The following is an 11,023-nucleotide window of genomic DNA, read 5'->3' as shown; positions in this document are numbered from 1 at the left end:
AACGTATGAGTACTCCCAAATGGAGAATTTGAACCAATTATGAGCACGAGCTAATTACTGATTGGGATGAATAGAATGTGGCTTTGAATGCACTGCTACATGACGGATATTACTCGAGTATCAACCATTAGATGAGATTTTATAGGATATATTGTGAGTACTAAAGCACCCTATGGTTGTGCTAGGGTTTCCTATAAAGGCAACCTAACGTATGGATGATTTAACAAAAAACGTAGATATGATGCGGCATGTTAAATAGGTTGGAGTAGAATCATTCACGTGTGAATAGCTGAAAATAAATGGAGGATGACATGGGTACACCCTAAAAGGGGGGAAGTGGACAAGAGAAGTACAAGCGTAAGAGAAAATCAACTGACGCTATTGTATATAAATGGGAACGCTTAAAATTGAAACGATCCATAGGGATGGACACAATTATACCCGCATTACTGCACTGAATTCCGTCAAAACTCCGAAATTAAGCGTGCTTGGGTGAGAGTAGCACTGGGATGGGTGACCTCCTAGGAAGTGAAAAAGAGAATGAAACCAGTACGACAAAAAGAGATTATAAGTGCGTGTTAGTGCAATGGCACATATGGAATAGAGTAAGCCAAGAGTAGAAAAGATTATGACTAAATCTGAATGCACCTCGTGCAAATGGCACAAGAATAATTGTGCAGCCTACGAGCATTGGCATACTAAGAGTAAGAGCAAGTGATTACTCGATAAAAATAATTCAGTAATAGCAATGTGATTGCCATATTCAGAATTTTTTAAAGAAAAGTATCAGATGGTTCGAGGCAGAACTATTAAGACACAATTGGTATTAAGGACAAAAGTTGTAGTGGAGTCCTGACCTCGACTGAAGAAGGTAAGAGACTAATATAGTGACGCTAAAGCATTTTATAAATTGCTCTAAGTACCTACACACGTTGTGTAAGGATTACAATATAATGCATGGTAATAAAACTGGAAAGAAGATTTGAGTATAGGCACAGTGGAATATACCTAGAGTATTACAAGTTGGCGTAAGAGAAATTGTGAAATAGCTTGAACAAGATCGAGTATTAGAAATCTAATGACCAATTATGGGAGATAGAAATTCCAACTTAGAAATGAACAGGCCCAGATGTGATCCACTAAATTATTGATAAAGTAAATTTATTCAGGGACAAGCTATCGATTAGCAGCCTAGAGTCGGCAAGAAGGGGATACATTGGTCCTTCTCAGGTCATTCATAGGATAGATAAAGTTGCCTATGAGTTGGATCTGCCATCCAATTTGAAGCAATACAATCAGTTTTTACAGATCAATACTCCGCGAATATATAAGCAACCCTCCCAGAATATTCTTCGTGGGTGAGGTCCACATGAAAGGAAAGTTATCCTATGAGGCGCAACCTATGGCCAACTTAGATCGACAGAGTAAAAGGTTGTGAACTAAGGACATATCTTCTGTCAAGGTGATGTGGCAGAATAAGAATCGTGAAGAAATGACCTGGGAAGGTGAAGAGGACATGAAACACAAGTATCCATACCTATTTCCTACGTCTACAGGTAATCCTAACCCTTGGATCACTGATATTGATTGCTCGATGAAAGTATATATTATGGAAATGGGGTAGGGGACCTCTCCATATAATCGGTATAAGGCCCGGAGGAAGGTTTTGGTTTACATTTGAGGATGAATGTTCTAAAGGGGGGAAGGATGTTACACCCCATACTTTAGTACCTTGAAACGCTTTGTAAGCTTCTTAAGTTTCTGGAAGGCTCTTAAGGTTCTTAGAAGTCATCATGTGAGACGAATAAGCTACGAAAATATCAAACGACTCCAAGGAAAGGAGAATGTGATCCCTTATAGTAGAGAAGATTGGAAATAGAGTCATAAGAATCCGGAAGGAATTGGAGGCCAAGTAATGAGTCCTAGGACTCGATTTACCTATGTAAGCTACTAACCTAGAAGTATTATACACTTGAGTTGCTTAAGGACATACCAAGTTTAGGTAGTATGGATTACATAGGCTCCTAAAATAAGGTGAGATTACGAACCCACAAGGAAGGGGAAAAGATGACACGTGTTAGCCAATGGAGGAGCGACATGTGGCAGCACCTCAAGAAAGCAGGTGATACACCTACTTAGGGTCAAGTAGGTGATGCAACTGCTTGGGGGGTGGACCCTACTACCACGTGGCATCCCCTAGTTGGCAGCATGATATAGTGGCTAATTATGGCTCGACACGTGTCACCCTAAGGGGCTGACATATGTCACCTCCAAGGAAGCCCATGTACCTTTGTTGTATGAATCTTAAGGTAAGTTGCTTATCCAAAAGTTCATCAAACATATGATAAAGAAAGAGAGAAAACGTTAGAGAGCCAAAGGAGGCAGCCATGGCTTAAGAGAAAAACTAAGGTATGTTTCTTATTTTCTCTCCGTGAATTAATTATATATGGTGTTTCTCAAGCACGTCGAGATGTATATATATATATCTTATGATGTCTATGGAAACATATCTTCAGCGTGACATTAGAAACAAACAAGAGAAAGTTGAAGGAAAAATTGAAGAACAAATAAGGAGGTCTACGGGTTTGAGCAAGAAAAGAGGTAAGGCCCGATTTTGTTCCGTGAATTAATTATTTAAAGTATCCCACAAGTGTATAATGATGTTTAATAGCATAAAATAACAATTTGTGGCAGAAAAGAAGGGACCAAACAGTCCACTTCATTTCAGCACGTTAAAAGATTTCCGAGGAGCAATTTTGGCTAGTTTTGGCCAATATGGAATATGGCGACGACGACAGCATGTCGTAGAAGGAGATAACAAGGTAAGGTTTCTCCTTTCAATTTTGAATTTACAGGGTTTTTATGGAGTGTATTATATACCTTGTATACTGCTGGAAGTATAAAAAAGTCGTGGAAATGCTCGACGATAGAAACAATCTAAATGAAAGTCGTCGTAGTAAATTGTAGTCAAAATGAGGTGTTGTGCATGTGGGGACTGCTGCTGGTCGTGTGGTGGTGTTTTGAAGGGCCTAAAAGTGTTCTAAAGGAGTTGGGGGAGCTTCTGGTTGCAGCCACACGATCCCCCTCTTCATACAATCAAAGGTTTTGCAAAACGGAAACTAAAAACCTTATTTTGGTATCTTGATTTCGAGCGAGTCGTTTGGAGTTTATGTGGTATAAGATTGATGTGAATTGTATATATATATTCTGCAGGTTATTGTTGTTGGTTGGCTGTAGCTATTAGGAGTATGATTGGAAATTCAGATAGGGCATATTATAGGGGAGATGCTGCCCGATTTTCGTTAACTCTTTAACTAGTTAAGAAACTAGTCGAGAAGGCGAGCAAGGGAATGAGTTCTTCAAATACACGTGTGTAACCTAAGGTTCTGAAAACCCTATGGTTGTTGATACTTGTATTTATTCCATGTTAAATAGGTTTGGAGGACGATGACATAAACATGATTAAGGGAAGTCCGTAATAGGTATGTAAAGCTTATTCCTTCTCTTGGAATGTCTTTGGCATAAGTATGTAAATGTATTCTTCTTTATTTTGGCATGTATTTTGAATAAGTATGTAAAGCTTATTCCTTCTCTTGGCATGTCTTTGGCATAAGTATGTAAAGCTATTCTTCTTTATTTTGGCATGTCTTTGGCATAAGTATGTAAACCTATTCTTCTTTATTTTGAAATGTCTTAGATATAAGTTATGAGTGGTTTGTATATGGAACTTAGGGATAATTCCCTTCGTAAGGCTTCGAGTACAGTCCATAAGCCTTGTCCACATCGTAATGGTAGAACTCCTGTAATAGTTGAGCTATTTCCTTTTTAAGGCTTCTATAGGATAAAAGGTAATATATGTAGATATTATTGACTCGTGTTCACTTGTAAATGCTAAGGATCTTAAGGTAGATGAGCTATCACCCTTGAGCCTTCTATACAGGAAATAGTAATCAGATGCATGGGAAGCATGAACTATAACTCCTATTTATTTCTTAATATCAAAGTTCTTGAAGTAGTTGAACTGCTACCCTCGAGTCCCTATATGATGAATATTAATTAAATGTATGAGCTCCCATGCCTAAGAACTCTATAATAACAAGTGTCTCTAATTGCATAAGCCATTTGATATTACTTTAATAAAAGTCTAGGACTCTTGAGACTCCATTGATGTGGCCCCTAATGGTAGTTAGAGGATAATTCAGATGATGATCATTTTGATCCTCAAATGATAGTCTATGACGATTGTTATACCGAGTCTCAGATGATGAACTAATTATATATGGTTCCTCGTTACTCTACTCATGCAGGCTGTTAATACAAAACTCACTGCATCCCATGAAGGGCCGGGCAGGATAAACTCACTACGTCCCATGAAGGGCCGGGCAGGATAAATTCACCGCCTCCCATGAAAGGTCGGGCATGATAAAGGATAAAATCCTGACTCACCACGTCCCATGAAGGGTCGGCCATGATAAATTCACCACTTCCCATAAAGGGCTGGGCATGATAAATGATAAAATGCTGACTCACCGCGTCCTATGAAGGACCAAGCATGACAATCACCATGTACCATGAAGGGTTGGGCATGATAAATGATAAAATGCTAATTCACCGCGTCCTATAAAGGTCCGGGCATGATATATGATGAAATGATTATTCACCGCATCCCATGAAGGGCCGGGCATAATATATGATGAAATGATTATTCACCGCATCCCATGAAGGGTCGGGCATAATATATGATGAAATGATTATTCACCGCATCCCATGAAGGGCCGGGCATGATATATGATGAAATAATTATTTACCGCATCCCATAAAGGGTCAGGCATGATATATGATGGAATGATTATTCACCGCATCCCATGAAGGGCCGGGAATGATGTATGATGAAATAATTATTTACCGCATCCCATAAAGGGTCAGGCATGATATATGATGGAATGATTATTCACCGCATCCCATGAAGGGCCGGGCATAATACACAATGAAATGACAGCTTCACTGAGTCCCTCACTAAAGGGTCGGATACTGTCTGTAGGCATGTATGTGGAAATATAGTGACACACTTGTAGCACCAAGTCCCATAGTGGGCCAAGTATGGTATATAAGGAAGGTATCCATGCCCTCATCTTATAACATGCAGGTAGAGAAATTCGTTAATTGTTATATTTGTTTCTTGCATACCTACTTTAGTTGTTAGCTCAGTTATATGTTGTTATGCTTTATATACTCAGTACATATATCGTACTGACCCTCCGTTCTCCGGGGGGCTGCATTTCATGCCCGCAGATACAAATGTTTATTTTGGATATCCGCTAGCTTAGGGTTTCCACTCAGCAATGTTGGAAGCGCTCCACTATTCCGGAGCCTAACTTTTGATACTAGTCATGTAATATGTATGTATTTAATTGTCCAGGGGTACGGCAAGGGTCTTTGTCCCATCATATGTTGTTACTATTCCTAGAGGTCTGTAGACATATGGATGTGGGTTGTTTGTGAGTTCATTTCGATTGTGCCTATACGACATATTGTGAAGGTTTTTATGGTACAACATCTTGGTCGGCTTGCATGCCCTTATATGTTATGACACGAGTGAAAGTGGCCTCACGAACATGAAAAAGTTTTAACTCATTGGGGTTTTTGTAAGTAATATCGCTTTGTTCATAATTCAATTTGACTACAACTGATAGGTATGTATATGGGGGTCCAGGTCGGACCCAGTTGTGGCCTATGGGGTTGGGTTGTGACATAGATTATGGGATTGGAGTTATTTAAACTCGTATCTATATCGGTGTTCGGTACTACTCCCAAAAATATATTTACTCTGGTCATCTGAAGTGACTGTATTTACTCACATAACTTATTTACTCTCTTTTTGACTTAGCTCAATCTTAACTATTCTCATCTCTTTTTTTAAGATTGAAAAAGTCTCATCTAAAAATGCATGTAAAATCATACTTTAACTTCTCAAGTCAATCACAAAAATTAATTTTTAAGTGTATTAAAACTCAACCCATTTATACTAAAAATACGCTCAAAATAGAAATTAAGAGACTTCTTCAATGAAACTTAACTCATGCTTAAACTCTTTCTTGATTAAATAATTATAAATAAGAATTCTTTACTTAGAACAATGCATAAAACATTAAATCAAAAACTCAACTAAGGTTCATGTGAATGCAAACTTGAATCTATAATCTTAAAAACTCAACTCATTAAAGTAAAATCAAAATACGTAATATAATTTAATAAGAAATAATGTAGAAACTCAAGACTTCACTTTATGAGAATTGAATCTCAAACTCAAAGCTTAACATGATGTTATGATGATGTAGGCATTACGAAGAACTTAGTCCTATGTTATGATAGCCTTGCATAATTGGAATGAAGATTATCTAAGCGAAATATGAACTCTGGCTTCAAACTCTTGAACCCTAGAATCTCCTCTTCTCCCAAATCCGTGCTCTCAAAAGACTCTAAGTTATAATGATATAAAAGGAACATTGGATAATGATGTCATGACTGAACCTAGAGCCTAGTCGTAATACGGCAATCGAAATCCCAAAAGGCTCCAATCAAGCCTCTTGACATATCATATAGCATACAATAGGTAAAATAAAGCGGAACATAGCATAAGAAAGAGTCTAATATAGAACGTAAAAGAAATATGATTTGACTACATAAGACCCTACATGTTTTTTCGAACACATACCTGTACTAATGAAAAATGGGCGGGGGCTAAGACACATCCCTAGCTCACCATTACAGTGAAACATAACAAGTCTTTTGAAGTAAGAAACAACAACTCATAACTATTCCTTGATAGATGAGGACTCATCACAACTCCACCGATAAGAATGCTCAACTAGTCACGTGTATGGATATGATCCTCAACCTCAAACCCTGCTTTTTGAGACAATGTAGGCAACAATCTATGTTAGTACATTTGAATATACTAAATATGTTGGCATGTCATGCAATGTATATAGTAAGATTCAATGATCAAGACGTACATAGGAAAGAGGATAACTAAAGCCATGATGAAAAATTGTAATGATCAAAGCATTTAAGAGATGTAGTTGAAGATCATAAAAGTAATGACCTCTAAGTTCATTTTCATGCTTTTGCTTATTTTTACCATTTTACCCCTTCCCATAGTTTTTTATAGCTCATATGTGATGTTGGGATGAGTGGCATGCTTCCCAAGGTACTCGGTTGAGGTTTTGAGGTGGTTTGGACATTTTTAAGTCTTAAAGTTTGAAAGATTTGACTTTAGTCAACATCAAGAGATTTGGGTGTCCTATGAGAATTTTGATGGTTACATTAGCTTCGGAAGGTTTATTTTGGTCTACAAGGAAGGTTGATTTGGGTTTTGGAGTTTTCATTTTGAGTTTGTAAGATTTGTCATTTAAACTTTAAAGTTTTGCCATGTTTGACTGCAGTCAACATTTTGAGTAACACACTCAAATGAAAATTTTTGTCAGTGCGATTAGCTCTATAACACCGTATTTGGTATAAAACAAGCTTTGGTTCGGTTCCCAAGGTGATCAAAATGAGATTTTGGCAGTTTGTATTTTTTAAGTGTTTTTATTGAAATTCTATGACTTTGGTCAACATTCCATCGAAGTGACCTTTGTTGGGAAATTTGTCGATTCCTTTGAATCTAGAATGTTGTTTTTAGTTGGGAAGCATATTTTATTTGTGTCAAAGGGATTCCGATTGAGATCCGAGGCCACGTTGAGAGACTTGTTTCCCTTAGTGAAAATATACCAGCAGAGTTGCTGGTGCACAAAAAATTTATTCTCCGCATTCGCGGGACCCTGGTCGCATTCACGGAGGCTAATTTTTTGTTCTCTGCCTTCGTGGGCCTCAGGCCGCATTCACGGAGGTTTAAGCATTTGCTCTCCGCATTTGCGGATAAGTCTCCACTTTTGCCGAAGGTCTACTAACTGGCAGTGTGGTCTTTTAAGACTCGTTGCCAGGCCCTTTTCCCCATTTCCAATATCTAAAAACATAAATTTTAGGGGGAAATCTTGATTATTTTTTATCATTCTCGTTCCGGTGCATTGGGGATTCTTTTGGGAATATTTTGAGACCCTTTTACATACTAAAAACCTTGTACGTTTTGTGTAAATTTTGTTGTTTCTTGAAGTTTTCAAATATTCTACGGGTTGAAATTGGTGGGGTTCTTTGAGCTTTTCAGAACGTGCCCATTTTTGGGACATAAGTCCCTTGAGTTATTTGGGACCTTGTGAAGGAGTTATTTTTTTATTTCGTGCATGGGTCCCATAGTCGAATTTTTGACCTATTTTGGTTCCGTTTTTCATTATAGTAATATGGTTATCGCTGGTTTATTTTTGATATGTTCTTTGATAATTTGATTGAGTGACATCATTCAGTGGCGGCCCGAAAGGGAAAAACTCATGTTTAGTGGTTTCAGCTTTAAGATAGGTTAGGGTTTACCCTTTTTAGTCTAGGCTTGGTTATAATTGGTATGTTTTGAGTAGAAATAGATGATTTGGTTGATGACTTAAGAGTTGATATCTCATTGAGCAATTTAGAGTTGATGATCATCATTAGTCAGTAATTTGGGGTTTCAGCTATTGGATTCTTAGTCTAGGAGATATATTGATTTGCTTTGCTTTGGTTAGAATCCTTAGAACTCACTTCTAGGTGATTTGGACGTAGGATGCCGTGTTTTGTCATTTTTTATTTTGGTTGACACTTGTTATGAATTTTAACTTATTCTTGTGTCTTATTTGCCTCCATATGAATTGTTGGGCCCGAGGCCATACTTTCGGTACACCAGAGTCTAAGGTTAGTGATTGGATGCCCTAGACGAAATTTTTACTCAGATCGAATGATATATGATTTTGACAGACTAATTGTCGTAGTTTGCCTTGCGAGTATTAAAAACCTTTTTAAAAAGAGAATAAAATGATGCTATTTAGTCTTTTGGTTGAAGATTTAGAGTAAGGATTTTATTAAGGAAATACACTAATTTCTTATTTATGGAATTTCATGGTTAATGAGCTCGAGGTATGATTCTTGGCGGCCCTTTTGTTGACTTTGGGCTATATTTTACTTTATTTGATAATCTCGATATGTGAATTTCGGGCGGCCTGTTGATACATATTTTGGGTTATTATTTTACTATTGACGAGCTCGAGGTATGATTCCGGACACCTCTTTTGTTGAGGAGATCAAGGGTTATTCCGGGTGCTTCATGATACTTTTGGAGGATATTGAGCTTTAACTACGAGCTTACACTTGTACATTCTTATGGTATTTTATGAGTTGTCATTATTAATATGATGACCTATTTTGTTGGTATTTACTTGGTTACGTATGATTCTTCCAGTACTCCTTTTCCCTTAATTGTAGTTTTATGCTTCATCTTGTTGCTTATTATATATTTATTCTTTCTGAGCTCAGTCGGGCTATGATGTCGACTTAGTACCCCATGTTGTGGTACTCATACTGCACTTCTGCATCTTTTGATGCTGCTCCTTATTAGAGCCACCCCAGTGTTATACCCCGTACTTTCGTTCCTTAGGACGTTGTCTTAAGTCTCTTGAAAAGTGTCATGTGATCTAGATTATCTACCACACTATCAAATAACTCTAAGGAAAGGAGAATTAGATGCTTCATAATTGGGATGATTGGAAATAGGGTTATAAGAATTCGAAAGGAGTTGGAGGCCGAGAAATGAGTCGTAGGACTTGATTGACTCGCGTAAGCTACCAACTTGGATGTCCTACGTAATTAAGCTACTTGAGTACACATCGAGCTTAAGTAGCAATGACTACATAGATTCCCAAAGTAAGATGAGATGACGAACCTACGAGAGAGAGCAAAAACTAGTTTGCGGACTTATGAAAGTGAAGCAAGCAGGTGACTCACCTACTTGAGGTGGACCCTCTACATGCCCCGTAGCAGCACGTGAGTGGCCGTATGGTGTGAGGTGATGCCCTAGGGGGATGCTATGTGTCACCCCTAGGGGATTCCACATTTTACCCTCTTAAAAAGGGTATATATACATGTAAAGATGACTAATCTCTCATCTTTGCTTCATTTTAGACTTGGAAAAGTTAGGAGCAAACTTGAAAGAAATAGAGAGAGCTACGGCAGCAACCAAATAAGGTAATCCCTCTATTTTCAATCTGGGAATTAATTATTCAAGGTATCCTATGATTAAATAATGGTGTTTGACCATATAAAATTTATCAGTTTGGCAACGAGGAGGTTTTGGTTCTTGTTAAGAAACCCGTTTTTAAATGAGACTATTGTTAGTAATATTAGTATAACTCCTTGTGTAAATCTTCATTTCGAGTGATTCAAGATATTTTGGAAAGATATTTCATAGTTATATAACTTTCATTTAGCCTCAACAATCCAGTTTTGCTTTTCTCTGCTCGAAAAAGGGTGATGAAGTATAGGGGAGGTGCTGCCCAAATTTTATTTTGGAAATCCTACACTGACTGCTGTTGGTATTTTGGGCATATCTTTTTGTAAATAATTTCTGTAAGGGTAATTAGAAATTGTATTCAACCCTAAGACACATGTCTATATATTTCCTTGAGGCCACCAATTCTATTTCCCTCAATTACCCCTTCGAAAATAAGCGACAATACAAGACAGTAGGCTGTCAAGAATTCATGTTTTGATAGCTTTGGCGAGTTTTGGCCCATTTCGGGAAAGGAAAGGTCTTTACTTTCAATTTGAAGTTTATGGTGTTGTTATAAGATGTATTACACCCCGTTTATATTTCTAGAAGTGTAAGAATATCGTAGAATTGCTATAGTTAAATTGTAGTCGAAATGATGTATTGTGCATATGGGGGATGCTGTAGGTGTGTGGTGGTGTATTGGAGGGCCTAAAGGCATTCTAAAATAGGTGTGGGAGATGCTGGTTGCAGCCAAACGATCCCCCACTTTGTATGGTTAAAGGTTTTATGAAATAGCAACTAAAAACCTTATTTTGGTATCGTAGTTTCGAGCGAGTCGTTTGTAGTTTATGT

The sequence above is a fragment of the Solanum dulcamara genome, chromosome 10 (genome assembly GCF_947179165.1).
Source record: "Solanum dulcamara chromosome 10, daSolDulc1.2, whole genome shotgun sequence".
NCBI classification, from domain to species: domain Eukaryota; kingdom Viridiplantae; phylum Streptophyta; class Magnoliopsida; order Solanales; family Solanaceae; genus Solanum; species Solanum dulcamara.
This window is presented reverse-complemented; position numbering follows the sequence as displayed.